Genomic DNA, 18,883 nt, shown 5'->3' with positions numbered 1-18,883 from the left:
TGCTCGGGGGCCATCGGTGGACAGGCACGAGCAGAACCGAGGGGACAAGGGGGGGTGGGGGTGGGAATGGCCCCGAGGGAGCGGACAGGGCGTGTAAAGATTGGGGTCGTGCCTCAGTTTCCCCATTCCAGGGAGGGGCAGGGTGCAGTCCCCAGGTGCGGCCACCAGGGGGCGGTACGTCCCCACGTCACCCCTGTCGTGACACCACCCCCCCCCCCCTCCAAATGTGCGCACCCCCCCAAATGTGCAGCTCCCCCCATATATAGGGCCCATACGTGCCCGGTGCCATCTCCGGTCCTGCTGCCGACCCCACCCGGGGTCCCTGGTCCTGGGGACATTTCGGGGACACTTCTCAAGGGGGGGGGGGGCAGCCGCCTGCTCCGTGACATCACGGTCCCCTTGGGGGTTTGGGGTTACAGCGCCTCCCCAGCTCTGCACCCCCCCAGTAGACACACTGTTATGGAAGGGAGCTGGGGGGGGGGATGTCCCCTGCCGTGGTCCCCCTGTCCCCTCCTCCTTAGGGACCGGGCACCCCGCCTGGAGGGGAGGGGCTTGGGGAGACGTTTGAGGGGCAAAGGGGGGGTATCTTTTGGGATATGGGCCAAAACGCCCCCCCAACCCCCTGCCCCCCCCCCGCCTCCGAGGGCCTTATCCTGCTCTGGAAGGGATTTAAATGGCATTTGGGATCCGCTTCGGATCGTGGGTGCTTGTCCCTGTGCTGCTCCCCAGTTCACCCAGTGCCACCCACCAGCCAGCACTGGGGTTATGCTGGGGCACGGTGCCACCCTTCCCCAGCACCCTGCGGGCACCCAGCCCTCCCCCAGCCCCCGCGACTGGGAGCCATGGGATAATGGGGGGGCCGCAGTGTCCCCAGCTCTGCTGGCTCCCCACACTTCCTGGGGTTCCCAGGCACCCAGGTCCTTCCTGGTGACGTGCCCAGCACCGGGGTGGCCTCGAAGGTGTGATGAGCTGCGGTCACTTGTTAACCGGGGACCCCGGCAGCACCCGCTCAGCCCCAAATTGTGCACCCTGGGGTGTCTCCAGCCACTCCAAGCTCCCCCCTGCACCCAAACCATGTCCCAAGGGCTGAACTGAGGCACCCTGATACCCCTCGCCACAAGCGCAGCCGTGCCTCAGTTTCCCCACCCGCATTCCGCCGCTTCTCCGGGCTTGGCCGCGGCGCAGGAGCTACGTCAGCCTGGAGGAATCCGGCTCCTTCCCGGCTCTTTATGGCACCCGTCGGTGTGGGGTGGGCTTGATAACCCCCCTCTGGCGGAACCCACGGCACGGGAAGGCCCGTGACCCACCCACGTCCACCCCTCCTCTGCAGGGACAGGGTGCTCCCCCCGCCCCCTCCCAGCTCCTCCCAGTCACCCCACTGGGTAAGCTGGGAACGGTGCCGGCTGCAGAAATACGATAAAACCCCCTTTTCCCCCCCTCGATTCCTGGTCTGGGGTGACACCTCCCTGCGCAGCCCCCACCCCTGCCCTCCCCCAGGCTCAGGAGGTCCCCAAGGGCCACCAACCCCCTTGGGAAGAGCCGGGAAGGGGCTCAGAGGCTTTGCCCACCCCTCCGGCCATTTCAGATTTAGAAACCGCCAGATAAATCAGTGATTTGGCCCCAAAACGCACAGGAGGAAAATGGCCCCATCCTGCACCCCCTTTTCTGCCCTGTAAAGCTCCTGGGTGAGGGGGCACCCACCAAGGGGACCCCCACCAAAGGGACACCCGATGCTGAGGACACAGCCTGACACCCCGCACCGACCCTCAGCCCCCCACCCTGACCCACCGTGGGGGTGGGGGTGCCCAGGCAGATGGGGACCATGGGGTCACCAATTCTTGGAATTACCGGTGACACATCGCTCCCGACCAGGTGCCACCGGGGCCACGGTGCCGGAAAGCAGCTGTGGCTCCGGTTGCTGGGTGCCAGCCAGCGGCACTAACCGCGGGCCGGCCGGGATCCGTCCCCACGTCACCGGGGTGGACCGCGGTGTACTTGGACCTGCCGCCTAATTGCTGGGGACCAGCGGCTCCCCGTCATTTTGGGGACGCAGGGGGATGGTTTAACCCCTCGGAGGCTGGGAAACCATGGCGGATCATCCTTCCTTGGGCACGGCACGGTACGGCACGGCGTGGCACAGCCCCGAGGGTCAGGATGTCCCTTTTGGTGACACCCAAATCCGTCTGCCCTCCACGGGGTCTCTGGTGGTGACAGTGACAAGCCAATGTCCCGACTGCCCTGTGACGTGTCATTAGGGTGACCCCACCACGGGGTCCCTGTCACCCTACTGGGTCCCTTCGCCATGGGGGAGTCACTGGGGGCTGCGTCCCCCCTGTCCCCAGACGTCCCGGCTCGGTGCCACCACCGAACCCCTCAACTTCTCCGGCGATATCCGTGGGGTCACCCACAGGGAGAGATCCCTTAGGGTGCCAGCAGCACCCCGAGCTCCGCGGGGCTCTGCGGGGAATCCCAGCCCTGGTTGCTCTGGCTCATTCCAGTTTTCCCAGTGTGCCACCGAATCCCGTCTCTTCAGAGGAATGGCAGGAGATCTCGGGGGCTTTTCTAGCCTGTTGGCTTTCCGAAAAATCCCTCCAGCAACATCCCAGGAGGTTTTTGGGCAGCAGCACCCCACAACTGAGCCGCCTCCTCTGCTTTTTAACCTGTTGCTGATTTTTCTTTTTTTTTTTTTTCCTTTTTTATTTCTGGAGGGTGATGGAGAAGGATGCTGGTGAGTGGGTGATGTGCTGGGGGTTCCGAGGGTGGTGGGTACCCGTGCCCTGCTCGGCTGGGGGTACCCACGGCCAGCAGCTCCCAGTTGGAGACTGGAGACCTTCAGACCTTGAAGTTTTTTTCACTTTCGAAGAGGCTGAAATGGTAAAGAGCAGTGAGGGAGCCGTGGGAATGGAAGCCAAGGATCGCTCGGGTCCCCCCCAGATCCATCATCCCAGCCCATGGATGGGGCAGGAGCCCCGTGAAGGTGCCTGTGGCCACGTAAAAAGCTTTTTTTACCTCCAGCTAAGCAGCTGGCCCCGTGGCTTTGGCCACGTGCCTGCAAAAAACCATCTTGTTTTTGTGGTGAAGAGGGAAAAGCGACGTCCCTGCAGCCACCCCGGTATGTGCGGGACCCGTCCTGCTTCGTTCCCCACCGTTCCTCAGCCCGACAGCACAGCCCGACCACGGCTCCGGGGATTTCCAGAGGTGGTGGGGACCCGAAGGGCACTGGTAACCCACGGGTTTAATTAGAGGTGACGAGGAGACGCAAACGAGCAGGTTACAGCCTGTCCCGGGGGTGGCCGAGCTGCTGCAAGTCCCCGAAGGCTTTGGAGATGCTTCTCGGTGTTTCCCACGCTCGGGGTGCCGGGGAAAGGATGGGCTTCGGGGTAAGCACTGGCTGGGGGGTGGAAGAGGGCAGGGAGATGGGTCGGGGAGGTCAGACCTCCAAAAATCATCCCTGCCTGTGGATGTGTCCCTCTCCAGGATGGGAAATGGGTCCCTGATGTGCAAGAGTGTGGGGAAGCCGGAGCAGCCCGGGGAACCCAGGGAGAGTTTGGGAAGGGGTTTCTTCTGCTCTGGTTTTGGCATTTGGGATGAATTGTCCCATGGGAAGAGCTGGTGCCTCTATTACCCCAGCGCTGCTCCTCCATCCTGCTTCCCACCCCTTCCCTCCTCATCATCCCTGCCCAAAACAGGGATGATCCTAACCCAAACGCTTCCCAGAGCAGCACCCTCTCTAGCAGCACGATCTGACCCTTAGAACTTTCCTCTACCCCTAAAACCCCCAAAATTCAGGGGTGAGCAGAGCTCAACCACCAAATCCCTCATCCTGAGGGACCCCACTGGGTCCTGGCACGGCAGTAAAAGGAGCTCTGCAAATCCTGGAAGCCCCAACTCTTCCCTGGAAGAAAAGGAGCTGAGTTTCTTGCCAGGATGGAGCAACCAGAGTCAGTTGGTGACCCAAACCCATCACCATCAACCGAGGCAGCCTTTACGTATCGAGCCCAGGACCGCGACAGGGAGGAGGACGGGGTCAAGCAGAGCAGCCAATGGCATTTCCAAGGAAAACACATTTTCTCCAGCATCCTTCCCCAGGGAGGGAGATGAAGGCGGTGAAGGAGGCGGCACATGGGTGATGGCAGCACATGATGCTGAGCTGGTCGAGGCGCGGAGGGCGCAGCCAAAAAAAGGACTGCGGCAGCGGGTTGCGGCAAGCGGTTCCCTTCCGGGGTGATGCGCTGGTGAGTCAACACTCGAAGAGGCCTCGTGGATGATGGGATTGATCCGGGAGCCACCCGGGAGGTGTCCCTGGCAGGGGACAGGCGAGGAGCGTGCCGCCGAGCACGGGGTCGCGGTGGCTCATTTGACGGAGAAGCTCCGGAGGAAGTTGTGAAAGGGCGTCCGGATGCCATCTGTGCAGGGTGGTGGGAGACACAGCGTTGAGCTGGGTGGGGAAAACCCACGGCAGGAGGTTCCTGAGGCATCAGATGGGGTGGGTTCCTCCTCGCCCTGTCATCGGATGTGTCCTCAATGTGGTGGCTTGGGTCCTTCCTACCCTCCGGGGTGGGAGCTGGGGAAAAGGTTGTAGAAGGGCACAGAACTGGAAAGGGGGAAAAATTGGAGCAGGATTAGGAGCACTACGAAGTGTTTTATGCAAAATCCCAACCCATAGAGTCATAGAATGGTTTGGGTTGGAAGGGACCTCAAAGATCATCTCATTCCAACCCCCCTGCCATGGACAGGGACACCCTCCACTACACCAGGTTGCCCAAAGCCTCATCCAACCTGGCCTTGAACACTTCCAGGGATGGGGCAGCTACAACTTCTCTTGGCAACCTGCTCCAGAGCCTCACCACCTTCATTGTAAAGGAGGAGGCAGTGGAGCTGCAAGGTGAAGAGGCTCTGCATCCTCTGTGGATGATTTTTGCCATCTGAGCATCTCCCAGGGCTTAGTTCAGCCTCCAAAGTGGCTTTTAAGGGCAAGAGATGAAGGCCGAGGTCCATGGAGCTGAGAGATGGCTCATGCCTCCTGAGATGCCTCCAGCAGCTTCCTGGGGTCACAGACCGAACTGTGTCATTGCTCGTATGGGCTGTAGATGGTTCGGGAGAGATGTGGTGGGTCTGAGCTGGTACCTGCAGATTTAGACCTTCCTGGTCTTCACTGGTCTGCTTGGAGACACCTTGGGCAAGAGTGGTCTACAGGACAGGAGGGAGCTGAGCATCTCTGAGCCATCTCAAAGTCTGGCAGATGGAGATGGCCATGGAGGAGCCGGGGTTCAGCTTCCTTCAGGCGAGGGCAGGAGTGGTGGTGCAGGACCCTCACTGGGTCCTTCAGAGGAGGCCACAGAGAAGGGCTGGGACCACCAGCCACCACGGCTCGGACCCTTGGAGGGATCTCCCACTGGCCTCGCCATTGCCCTCGCAGCTAATTTTTTTTCCTATTTATTTTGCTTATTTATAACTTCCCCCTCCTTTTCTTTTTCATTTGCATCTTGCTGCTCCGGGAAGGACCAAGAAACACCCAGCACTGGCACGTGGACTCTGGTGGCTTCTCAAAAGAACAGAAATGGGGATCAAAGGCCTTGGAGGACTTACTGGGGCACACAGCACGGGGTCCCGCACCCCCCAGCACCCAAAGGTGACCCCACGCCGAGAAAAAAAGAGACGTTGGAGATGGAGCTTGGCTCGCCGGAGGGGTTAAAGCTCCGCTCCCGGGAAGAGCCGGCTCTTTTCCAGCCTAAGCCCACCGCTCCTGCCAAAAGCCGGCGCCGAAGGCCCTCGCGGGGTTTTCGGGGCTGTAAACAGCGGCGCTCGCCGGTGCCGCGGGGCCAGCACGGCTCGGACCCGAAGGCGATTCGATAACCTTCGTTAATTAATCGCTGGCGAGATGCTCTACCCCGATGCTGGCATGGGAACTGGGGGGGCGGGGGCGGTGTATTTGGCAAAGCTTTGCCAAATATGACCCCAAAGTGGCGGCGAGGACGGGAAGCACCGCGGCAGCGCCGGGCGGCGTGTCTGGCCAAACCACGCTGGTTGTTTTCAATTCCCTGCCCGGACCACCCGCCCGGCCCCACATTTTTGGGGCATGGAAAGGAGCCCGTTCCATCGCCCCGGGCGAGGGGGACGTCGGTGGCACCTCCAGTGCCCGGCCAGCGCCAGCTGTAGGGACATGGAGCGGGGAATGCATCCCAGCACAACCCAGCCTTGAGCCGGTGATGCCAGCACCCCAAAATCCTGCAGGATTTGGCCCGTGATGCCGGTGCCTTGCACTGGCTCCAGCCTCCGCAGCTCCATCCAGCAGCTCCGGCACAAGCTGCACCGTTCCCCTTTACAAGAGGAGTGGGAGTTTCGCCTTCGCTTCCCTTGATTTTTTAAAAATTTATTTATTTCTCTTTATTTTGGTTTCCTGACTCATCTGGGCCCGTTGCCGGGAGGAAACCAGAATCAAAAGTGCTTCAACTAATCGTTTATATCAGCTAAATAAAATCCTCCCCCAAATACTCGGGGAGGAAAGTCAAGCAGCGGCTCCCCAGGGGCCACCCAGGACCCAGAGATGCTTCTCCTTCCCCCGGTCTCATTCCTACGGAGTAGGAAAAACTCAGATTTTTCTCTTTTTTTCCCAAACCACAGCCGCTTTCCAGCTCTGCGAGCACAAAGCCGGACCCGGAGCCGCTCACGCCATGGGGGGGGGTCAGCGAGGTGACGGATGCTCCCCCGATCCCCGCACGCTCCGGCTGCTTTTGGGGTACCTGTGGGGGTCCCTGGCTCCGATGCTCCATGGGATGCTCCATGGGGATGCAGCACCCATGAGGCTGCTGAAACAGGCTGGGGGGGGGGGATGCTTTAGAGCGAGAGGGTGTCGCATAAGGAGGGTGCCCAGTAAATAAGGGTGCCCCAGAGATGCTGCTGCCCCTCAAATGTGGGTGCCTTTGAGGTGAGGGTGTCCCAGAGATGATGGTGCGCTATTAATGTCAGTGCCCTATTACTAAGGGTGCCATGGAAGCTGGGATGCCCTGGAGATGAGGGTGCCCGAGAGATGAGGGTGCCTCGTTAATAAGGGTGCCTTGGAGATGGGGGCACCCCAGAGGTGAGGGTCCCCTGCTAACATCGGTGCCCGTTAATGAGGATGCCCTGAGATGGCGGGTGCCCCATAAATAAGGGTGCCCCGGAGATGTGGGTGCCCTATTAACGTGGGTGCCTCATAATAAGGGTGTCCCAGAGGTCAGGGTGCCCCACAGACAAGGATACCCTGGAGATAGGGGCACCTCAAAGGTAACAGTCCCCCATTAATGTGTCTGTCATTTTACTAAGGGTGCCCTATTTATGTGGGTGCCCCATTACTATGGGTACCCCAGAGATGTGGGTGCCCTACTAATGTGGGTGCTCCATTAATAAGGGTGCTCTGGAGATGAAGGCACCCCAGAGGTGATGATCCCCCACTAATGCGTCTGCCCCATTAATGAGGGTGCCCTGGAGACGTGGATGCCCAATTAATGTGGATGCCCCATAACTAAGGGTGCCACGGAGGCGAGGGTGTCCCAGAGGTCAGGGTGTCCCAGAGAAGTGGGTGCCCTGATGATGACGGGGGCGGGCAGACGGTGGGAAGGACCCTTGTCCCCTCCACGGCCAAGCGTGACTCAGCAGCTGAGCCCGGCTGGAATGTGTGAAGACGAGAGGAAACCATCCCAAAAACAGCGTCGGGGGGGGGCGTGGGGGGGTGAGCTGTGACTCCGGCACGCGAAGCATCTGCCCAGACACCCCCAAAGCCAGCCCCCCTCCAAGGGACGGATCCTGCCCTACGACAGCGGCGGTGCTGCGGCGTGCACGGCCCCGTCCCCCAGCCCACGGGAAGGCGGTGGAGGATGCGATGCCACTGGGGAGGCTGAGTTCATCCCCCCGTGGTGCTTCGCCCCCAAAAAATCCGCCTGCTCAGCCCTGCAGCGAACCTGGATCTGCTTTTCCCTTTCCAAGAGGCAAAAAACCCGCTCGGCTGATGCTCGGCCGCATCCTGCGCAGCCGCCCTGGGTGCTGGGAGCTGAGAGAAACCAGCTGCCAAGTCCTGGCCCTGGTATCGGTGAGGATAAATTCACCCCCCTGGCTCAGCAAAAGTGTCTCGGAGGGGTAGAAGGAGGCGTTCTAATCCCAATCCGAATCCTAATCCCAATCTCAATCCTAATCCTAATCCTAATCCCAATCTATCTTCTCTCTATTGCACTAGCAGGTTGGGTCCTGCTCGTTCCCGGTGCCGGGCGCTGTACAAAGAGCCCTGTTGTCACCGTGTGGCTCGTGGGGTGTCTCGGGAGGGGGTTGGCCCTCAGGCTCCATCCGTACCCCGAGATGCTCAGCCTCGGGGAGGGGTGGGGGGGGTTCAGCTCTGTGCCACTCAGCTCCCCTCGCTGTAAACCTTCCCCCTACCTCCCAAAAAAAGGGGACTTCAGCCCATAAGCAGACCCACTTTCATTTTTCCGTGCTGGGGGGCACAGGGCAGCCCTGGCTCCAGCTGCTTTTCTGGATTTGGCTCTTTTTTCACCCTCCCCCCAAAGCGAAGATGTTGGTTTTGGGGTCTGGTACCTGCTGGTGCCATCGAGCCTCATGTGCCAGGGGAAGGGCTGAAGTGAAGCCAAACCACCCCGGGGCCTCGCGGCCAGGAGACCTGGAGCTGAGCAGGAGGAATTAACAGCTCCGAGTGGTTTGGGCTCTTCCCAGGGAGCTGATCCCGGCTCCCGTCCTGCTTTTCCGCAACGTTTCCATCAGCTTGGGATAACCCAGGGGGGTCCCCGCTCCGAATCCTGATGTAATTTTGGCATCCCTGGGGATGGAGGTGGGCTCTGTCCCAGCGCTGTGCCACGATCACCGGGAGGAATTCCTATTTCCCTTCTTTTTCATTGGCGTTTCCTCCCCTGTACCCGCCACCAGCATCAGCCGCGGGGCGGGATGGGGACTCGGCTGGTGGCTCTGCCCTCCCTGAGCCGGGCACCATCACGGTGGGGGTGGGAGAAGGAGGACGCGACCCACATGGAAACCACAAACGGTTTTAATGTGTTTATTAACCCCGGCCAAACTTCCTCCGGCCTCGTTTCCCAACGCCGGCCGCCGCGTTGCGAAGCCGCTCGACTCGACACGCATCGAGGATGTGCAATGGGGGGGGGGGGTGCAGCACCCATGGGTGCACCGTGAGGTCCTCATCTAGGGTGGCCCTGAGGGGTGGCTGTACCCCCAGGACAAGGCAGAGGTGGGTTTGGGGAGGGGGGTGGCAGCTCCGGCATGGCCAGGAGTGATGTCCCCATATCCGTCCCCGCTGCGTGGGGATGTGGGAGCGGAGCTGGGGCAGCGGGTGGGCTGGGGAGGGTCGGCCATCACCCCGGGGTGACGCTCACTGTCGTGGAAAGGGTGAGTGGTGCTGGCGGTGGGTCACGCTCTCCCCCTTCGGAAAAAGTTCGGGCAAAGGTTGTTCTTAAAAAAAGAGAAAGAAGATAAGTTTCCCCTCTTCCTTCCTCACTCCAGGCACGTGGTGGTGAGGTCATGGAGCGCCCGGCCTCACGGCAGAGCGTGCTTCCAGCTCGGTGTAATCCCGGCCCCGGAGCCGCGGCCAGACTCTTCTTGGCGGGGTCTGGGCGAGCGGTGGTGGTGGGGGGGGTGGATTTCTCCTTCCCCCATCCAGCCCCACTCTCCCCCTCCAGCTCCACTTTCCTCCTGGGCAAGCGACCACATCCTGGGCCAGCCCGTGGGCTCCTTCCTTCGCTCCCGTGGGGTTTCCCAAAGCGGCTTCTACATCCCAGAGGCCAACGTGTTTGGGTTTTTTTTTTTTTTTCATGGAAAAATCAGCCCCAGATGTGGCTGAAGCTGCTGCTGCTGCTGGGCCATGAGTGGGGATGGGGCCCGGGGGGGGCTTGGGGACCCCAGGACAGCAGGAGGGACCTGCTGGGTGGCCAGGACCTGGGAGCCAGGAACTCCTGGATGGGTTTATCCCACCCATCCGATAGCATGGATGGGGGAATGTATCCTCTCTGCAGCTGGGTGCTCCCCAGGGAGGGGTGATGGGGGCACCCAGGGGCTCCCCCACCCTTAGGGACAGTCACCAGGCTGCGGAGTGGTGCCACCAGCATCGGGCTGAGCAAACCCCTGCGATTTTGACCGTGCTTAAGAGCCCAGTACAGCCTCTGGTTTGGCTGTGCAGCTGCTGGCTGGGGGGGGCCGTGGGGCAGCTCCCCTGGGATCAGCTGCTGATTTCCATCCTGGGGTTGTTTTCTGGGAAGCGGGATCGCTTGCTGGCAGGAGGCAGGGCCCCATCGCCGTGCCACCCGCTCAGCTGATGGCACAACCATACCAGGGCAGGTCATCATGGATTTTAATGGGTCAGGGATGTTTGGGGACCCCTGGGGACATGGTGGCAAAGGTCCTGGCTGAGCACGGGGCTGGCGGCCCCGCTCGGGGCGGGCTGTCGGAGGGCTGCGGGGCGGGAACGACACGCTAATCAAAATCGGGTGGAAAACTCTTGTGGTTCCTTGGAAATGGAGCACGGCTACGAGCAAACCGCACCAGCCTCCGGATGCGACAGCAGTGGCCGCGGGATGGAATTCCACCGGATTAGGCTTAATTACGAGCACCGAGGGGGGCCACGGCGGCAGCAGAGCGGCCCCGTGGCATTGCCAAGCAGCACCGGACGGGCCCCGGCTCACACCCGGGTCTCCTTGTTGAGCTGGGACTCGCCTGGCTCATCTCAGCCCCTAAATTTAAGCCTTTCCAAGATCCTCGGGGATCCTAAATCCATCCCATCGCTTGGGATGGGAGGAACCATGCCAGCGGATGCCATCTCCATGACTTGGAGACACTCAGCATCCTGTACCCTCATCCTGCATCCTCCCCGTGCAAGGACATGGAAGATGACCCAAACTCAGGGTGCAATCGTGGGGTGTCCCCCCCAGCATCACCCGCTCTCCCGGGGCCACCAGTGCCCTTGCAGGTCCCCTGTTGCGGTTTCATGCTCTTCAGCCTCGCCGGGCACCGTTTCCGCCTGCCCCGTTGCGACAGCGTGTTGCTCCACAGGGTTTCAAAGGGGCCGTGGGCGCCGTTTTTTGCCGGCGGTCCCACGGGCCGGAGGGCTGCCGGGCGGGAGGATGGGCGGAGGTGCAGCAGCACATGCCAAAAACGCATCAGCTCGTGTTTTTCTGGTGGCTGGAGGTTGTTTGTGCCGTCCCGGGGATGATACAATGCTCTTGGCGGAGGTGCACGAGCCGGCGGCCGGGCACGCGTGGTGCTGTCGGCCGGGACGGGGGCGATCTGGGCTACCCCGTGGCATCTCCTCCTCTAAGCAGCCCCCCAAAAGCTGCTGTGGGACCCCATTTTTGAGCAGCTTTGCTTGAGCACCCCGCTTTCCAGCTCTGTTCAAACTTTTCCTTGTATCCGTGACATGGCTGATGCTTCCTGGAGTGGGATGGGGTGTTTGCGCCCTGCCTGAGCCAGGTAACAGATCACCTGCTCAAAGGTCCATTAATTTTCTTGGAAAAAGCAGCAAATGCATCACAATCGGAGACTCCGACCACATGCAAACAGCTGGAGCTGGTTCGCCCCATCACTGGGAGCTGTTCAGCTCCGCTCTTGGATGGGGATGGAGGTTGTGATGGGTGGGGGGAAGAGGATGGGGAAAAGGGTGAAGATGTTGGGATGGGAAATGTCCTGTGGGAGGGAAGCTCAGGCTGCCGGGCTGGAGGCAGGAGCACCTCGGCCAGCTGCGAGGGAGATGGGAAAGGCCGGATTTAGTATCGGTGTCAGCCGGGGAGCGTGGGAGCGGTGGGAGAGGTGCCGGCACGATGCCCATTGCCCTCGGTCCTGCCGTGTCCCCTCTCGTGACGTCGGACCCGAGCCAGCTGGATGCAGGGGGTTGGAGTTGGTGTTCGTAACACATTTATTCGATTTCCCGGAGCCCAAAAGATGCTTTTAATAAACCCGAGTGGATTCCAGACCGTCCCCAAGCGCAGAGTTTGGCTGGAGATGTGTGAAGCCGGAGAGCTTTTTGCAACACCCCCAAACTCCTCTTCACCCCCTTATCACCACCTTCCCCCCCCGCTGCTGTCGCAGAGGGTCCAAGTCTCCTGTTTTCCGCCCAAAATGAACCACTTGGCCCCCAGCCAGGGCACCGAGCTGCCAGCCCAGCTGGGTTTGCAAACACGTATGTGCTGCGGCGTTGGCACAGCTGGCACCGCGATCCCTCCAAACGGCCACCTGAAAAGCATCCCTGTGATGGAAAAGGGCTGGATCCAGGCCTGGAGCCACCGGGAGCTCTCCCAGCCAAAGCTCATTAGGGGTGAACCGCTACCAGCTTCCCTCGACCTGCCGTTGGCACCCCGTCCCTCCCAGGTAGGGCTTTTGGGGGGCCGTGCCGGAGCCGCGGGCAGGAGGGAGGAGGCAGCTTTACGGTGCTAAAAATCTCTGCTGCTGCTGAAAAACAGGCTCTGCTCGACCAAAACAGCTGATCCACGGGCTGCCGGGCTGAGTAATGCCTCGAATTCCTGGCAGGAGCCGCTTTCTTTCGGGAGGAGAAGGCTCCTGCCTCCGCAAACGAGACCCTTCGTGTGTGTGTCCCCAGCTCCGGGCATGGGGGTGTCCCAGGGGCTGAGCCCCGCTCGGGGACAGGGCAGCCCCCAGCCACCCCTCGGGGATCGGGGCTGGCATCAGGCAATAAAATTATGGGGTTTTGCACATTGCAGGGGGTCTGGTGGGCGCTGGTCTGGCTGGCTGGCTGGCCGTCTGTCTGGCCGGTCATATAGGTGCTTGTCTCGGTTTCCCTCCATCCGCAGGGAGGAAGATGATGGGGTCTGAGCCCCACTGCACCCTGCAGCACCCAGAGACTGGTCCTTGTCCCCCAGGGTGGCACTTTGGCTCTTGGGGCTGGGGGTCATCCCCCGATTTGAAGGATGGAAACAGAGAAAGGGGCTCCGCAGCTCCCGGGGACGGATCCTGTACGGGGGAGAGCTGCTGCCAGCGGGGGGGCAGGACGGCTGCTGGGTGTGGGGCAGGATGAGGCCATGACTCAGCCCTCGCCAGGGCTTTCGTACACCCCGAGCCATCCCCTCACCCCGCTCCAAAATGCCAGCGGCACCTGGGGACCCCGGGGTGCAGTCGGGGACGGGGCCCCGCGTGTGTGTCCCCGTGTCCGTGGCGGAGATCGGGGCCAGCGGCTGATGTCAACAGCTCCGGCTGCAGATAAACAACCCGCGCCGGCGGGGAGGACAAACGGCTCCTCTGTCCTGCTGCGGGGGTGGCTCCGGACCCCCCTCTCCATGCTCCCAAGTAGCATCTCCATCGCTCGGAGTCGGTGGCTTGATGACCGTCCCCCCCCGCCAACCACCACCTTCCAGCCCCACTTTTGTGGGTCGCACCCCCTGAGGTCAGCGATGATGCTGTCTCCATCCATCATGGCAGGGCTGTGGCATCCCAAGGGTTTGGCAGGAGACCCCAGTGACAGCCAGGGACCCCCCCGAGCCCTGCCAGGGTGACTGTGGCCAGTCCTTGTGTTCCCCCCCCCGCCATGGCGCCAAGGCCAGGCTTCCCTGGAGCGTTCCCAAGCCCTTTGCCCATCCTGCCCCCAGGCCTGGCACGGAGCCTCGCTCCCCCCACCGCCGCTCAGACGCCTGTCCCCACCTGTGCCCAGCTGCTCCCGGCACAGCCCCTGGACCCTCCTGCCCGGGTCAGCACCCACTTGGCTCCAGCCAGGCTGAGATGGAGGGTGCTGGGGCTCGACCTGCTTGGCACCGTGATGCCAAGCTGGTGGGTGCTCCCTGTGCAGGGCTGGGCAGGGGATGGGGCATGCTGGCAGCTGTGACCTCCCCCCCCCCCCAGCACCCTGGTTCAGGATATCCTGGGAGTGCAGGGGAGCCCTGGGCACCCATGGGTGCAGCCCCCCTGGAGAGTGGACACACAGAGATGCTGTGGGGTGGGCAACCTCATGCCATCACCCCAAAACCCCCGATCACCTCCTGCCTCCCCCTTGTCCCCTCCAGCCTCGGTGGGTGCCAGTGGGCAGCCACCCGGGGAAGGCGTTTGGTTCCAGCTCCGGCCAAATTCCTCAGTGGAGGGAGGAGTGGAGCTGGAGCCTGGTGTGACTCAACCCCCGAGCCACCGGTGACCCTTTTGGGGCCATAACCCGTCCTCTGTGCCCCCCTTACTGCCTGCCGTGGGTGACTCCTCCTCAAGCCAAGGGGCTGAGCTTTATCCCTGCCCAGGGACCCTCTAGCATGCCTCCGGGTGCGGGTGGCAGGTCCCTCCCATGGGTGCCCACCGCGTGGGGAGGGGGCTGCTGCCAGGGGACCTCGAGCACAGGGGTCATTGGGGCTGGATAGGGTGGGGGGTCCAGAGCAGGACAGAGGGTCCGTGGCTGGAGGAAGTGGCATGGAAGGATGGAGGGGAGGAAGCGGGGGACTCGCTGCAGGATGAAGGCTCCGTCCTCATCCTGCCGCCTGCTCATGACATCCTGAGTCCCCACCGCCGGCAGCGGGCCAGGAGCAGCGTCCGCCACCCACATTCCTCCGCTCCTCAAGGAACCAGCTCGGGACCTTCCCACGGGGATTTCCAGCCTGGGCACACACCGCTCCAGCCCGGATAGTGCCAGCGAGAAGAGGGGGGTGGTTCGTGGTCCCGGTCGCCCAGGAACGCTCCGCCACTGGCAGCATCCCGGCTCGGCGCTGAATCACCGGGGAAGGAACTGATTAAGAGCTCACAGCACTTTCTTGTTGGAAATAACTTTCTCCGCAGAGGCCATTGGCAGCCCAAGGCTGGTCCCCCTGGCACAGCCCAGGGAGGCGGCAGGGGCTTCGGATGTGCTGCACGTTTTGCTCCCCCTCTTTGGTGCTCGCTGGCCTGGAAAAGCTTCCCAAAATGAGGTGTTGGGGTTGGGAAGAGGAGGAATTGCTGAAGTTCATGGTGCCCGACCAGCTCCCTGAGCCAGAGGGTCAAGGTCCAGGGATGCTCGAACCTCAGACGCGGAGGAGATGTGGCTGCAAGGGGGGTGGTCCCCGTGTCTGGTCCCTTCAGAGCTGGGAGCTTCCTGCATCCCCCCCTCCCCCCACCCCGCATCCCTGCGTGGGGAGCTGCGGGCACGGGGAGCCCCCTGCGATGCCCACGAGCCCCCATGGCCTCATCCTGCCTTTCCCCCCCTCCTTGGGTGACAGCCTCAGGGCTTGGATATGGCTGTGGGCGAGATGAAGACAGCAGCCTCTGGTCCCAGTTTGCAACTGGGAGAGGGACAAGAAGATCCCCAGACCCCAAATTTCACCTCCCCTAATTTTACTGGCTGTGGTGCGGGGATGGAGGGGGGGCCACGACTCTGCCACAGCTGTCACCTGCCACCGCTCTTGATGTCGTCTTTATTTCTGCCCCGTGACTCAGGGATTTTGGCAGGTTTGGGAGGGGGGGGAGGGGCAGAAGCCACTTCCCTGCCAAAAAAACCAAACGTGGCTGCTGCTCTCGCCCTCTGTCATGCAGGAGGTGGGTTATTAACCCGAGCGCCATGTCGTGCCGCCGTCCCACCATCCCCCTGCCCGCGGTCGCTTGTCCCATGACTCGGGGATGTGACACTTTTCCGGTCACTTAAAAGGAGGTGGGAATGAGTGTGCGGTTGATAAGAAGGAGCGTGGTCCTCTGTCGGCTGGCACGGGGTCCCCGTGAGTCACCTTCCCCCCGCGCCTGGCGTCACCCGGCTGCCTCTCCTGGGTGCCCACCCCGGCGTCCTCCCACCTCCCGGTGCTGCGGAGGCTCCCGGGACAGCTCATCCTGGAAAACGGAGAGAATTCCTCACCATTTAGGGGTGGAGAAAGGGGGGGATTTTGTGGGTACAACTTGCTTTTAACCCCGGCGTCCTTCCTCCCCCCCCTCGTTCCCCGTCATCCTCAGCAGCGATGTTTATCGGTGCGGTTGCTATGGGCCACCCATGGGTGATAAGGCCACACGTGGCACCCAGAAACCGGGGGTAGATTTGATGCCATCACGGGGCTGTCACGGCCATCCCCATCTCCGGATGGTTCCCGGTGCTTCCCCAACCCCGACTCCCCGTTGTTCCTCCGTCCGGGTTCCCCCGATCCCGGCCCCTCGCTCGCTCGGGGTTCTCTCAGCTCCAAGAAAAACCCTCAGCAGCATCTGAAACTCCGTCAGCGTTTCCGGCGCCGGGGAGCAGATACCGCCGCGTCCTCGGAGCTCGGATGTGGTGGCTGTCACCGGCACGCGGCCCCGGTGTCACCGTGCCGCTGTCACAGCCGCAGCCCCGGGGCTGCCGGTCCCCTCCAGTTGTGTTCAGGGAATATTCAGGGTGGCGAAGGCTTTGCAAGGTGATGGTTCACCTCCTGGAGACCAGTTGTTTCCAGTCACCTGCAAACGAACGGGCAGCGGAGTGACAGGGGTTTCTGCATGCCCAGCACCCCAATGTCGGTGGCTTTTCTGTCCCCAGATCCGTCCCCAGATGGATCCGTTCGTGCAGTCTCTTGCACAAGGATCCATCGGTGCGCTCACGGATCCCTTCGTGCACACCCGTGCAAACGGATCTGCTTGTGCACGTGTGGATCCATCCACGCACAAGTGGCTCCAAGCATCCACATGCGTGCACATGGATCTGTCCATGCACACGGATCCATCCCTGCACGCAGGGATCCATCCATGCACACCCACGAAAACGGATCTGCCTGCGCACCCATGGATCTATCCAAGCACACATGGATCCATCCATGCACACGGATCTGCCCGTGCACATACATGCAAATAGATCTGCTTGTGCACACATGGATCCATCCATGCACGTGTGCACATGGATCTGTCCACACATGCCCATGCAAACAGATCTGCTTGTGCACACATGGATATATCCATGTATGAGTGGATCCATCCATGCACATACACGCAGATAGATCTTCTTGTGCACACGTGGATCCATCCTTGCACGGGTGGATCCGCCCATGCATGCCCGTGCAAATGGCTCCGTTCCTGCATGCAGGGATCCGTCCGTGCATGCCCAGGCCCACGGGTCCTTTCACACACCTCTGTGCCTGCTGCCTGCCTGGCACCAGCACTAGGAAGAGCGGCCATGGGAGCCTGGATCAGCCACCGCAGGAACACCCTGGGGCCTCTCACCATCCTCTCGCCTCCGACGCCTCCGCTCCGGCCCTGCTCGCATGTGCCAACACCCCCAATTCCCTCCCGCCGCTGCTCCCAGCACCCAGTGCACCCACGAACCCCGCACCCCAGTATGGCAAGGGCACCCCAATCCCAAATCGCCTGCAACCCTGTGCGTGGCAGAAACGTCTCTCTCGGACATTTCGGCTGCAGATGACGGGGTCTGGGGGAGCTTCGCCCACCGGAACCGGGCACGTTGCTGCAAGGGGAAGGTTGTCAAACCCAGGCAGGATTTTCTGCAGGACAACGGCAGGCGTGGAGCAGGAGCAAGGTGCAAAGTCGCAGCGGGGGCTGCGTGTGCGCATCGCCGATGCACTGGGGTGCGTGTCGGTGTGCGTGCGGACGCGTTTGTGCATGGTGCACGTGGGGATATACCTGCACGTGTGCATTTGTGGTTTGTGCACAAATAGGACCACGTAACCCTGTGTGTTTGTGATGTACACGTGTGGGTGTGCACACATGGCTGCATGGTTGCACCAGTGAGCCTGCAAGTGTGTGTGCACGTAGGAGGTTATGCATGTGCACACACTGGGGGTGTGCTTGGGTGCACACGTGCAGCGTGCATGCGGGTGGTGTGTGTGTGCATGGCTGTGCATGCAGGCATGGGGGCTGCGTGTGCACGCACATGTGGTGTCACATGCGTGCGTGCATGGGTACCTGTGCCCAGAAGTGAGCATGCACGTGTGCAAGCTCCAGGACATGTGTGTGAGTGTGTGCTGTGTGTGTGTACAGGTACGAGTGCCCGGGGTGACCATACACATGCACGTGTGTGCCAGCTGCAGCGCTGCACACGCAGTGGTGTGTGCATGTGCGTGTGTGCACGCCTCAGTCCTGTGTATGCCTGTGCGTGCACACGCGTGTTCCGAGGGGTGTGCATGCACGTGCAGCGATGTGTGTCTGTCCTTGATGTGTGCACACGTGTGTGTGTGTGCACGTGCGCAGGGGCGTGCATCATGCATGTACGTGTGTGCATGTGTGTGTGTGTGCATGTGTGTGTGTGCGTGTGTGTGTGCATGTATGTGTGCACATGATGGTACGGGGGGGGGGGGGGGGTGGTCGCACAGTGCCCAGCGCTCCCAGCGTCCCGAGTCGGGCTGGGGCCGAGCCGAGCCGATTCGATCCGAAACGGGCCGATGGGATCCGAGCGGAGCCGATTCGATCCGAGGTGGCCGAGCCGAACCGAACGGGGCCGATCGGAGATGGCCGATCCGATCCGGACGGGGCCGATCCGATCCGAACGGGGCCGATCGGAGATGGCCGATCGGATCCGAACGGGGCCGATCCGATCCGAACGGGGCCGATCGGAGATGGCCGAGCCGATCCGAACGGGGCCGATCCGAACCGAACGGGGCCGATCGGAGATAGCCGATCTGATCCGAATGGAGCCGAGCCGAACCGAACGGGGCCGATCTGAGATGGCCGATCCGAACGGAGCCGATCCGATCCGAGCGAGGCCGAGCCCACCCGGGGGGGGCCGAGCCGAGCCGAGCCGAGCGGGGCCGAGCCGAGCCGAGCGGGGCCGATCGCAGCCGCGGGGGCTGGCCGCCCGCCAGCCTTTCTCATAAACCACATGTGCGGGGCTATAAAGGGGAGCGCGGCGGCGGCGGCGGCTCAGCCCGGCTCCGCTCGGCTTCGCCGCCGCCTCCTCCTCCTCCTGCGCCGCTTCCTCCTCCTCCTCCTCCTCGCCCGCACGTCCCGGCCCCGCCGCAGCCCCGGCCCCACGGCAGCCCCC

This window comes from Tauraco erythrolophus, chromosome 27 (genome assembly GCF_009769465.1).
Source record: "Tauraco erythrolophus isolate bTauEry1 chromosome 27, bTauEry1.pri, whole genome shotgun sequence".
Taxonomy (NCBI): Eukaryota; Metazoa; Chordata; class Aves; order Musophagiformes; family Musophagidae; genus Tauraco; species Tauraco erythrolophus.
This window is presented reverse-complemented; position numbering follows the sequence as displayed.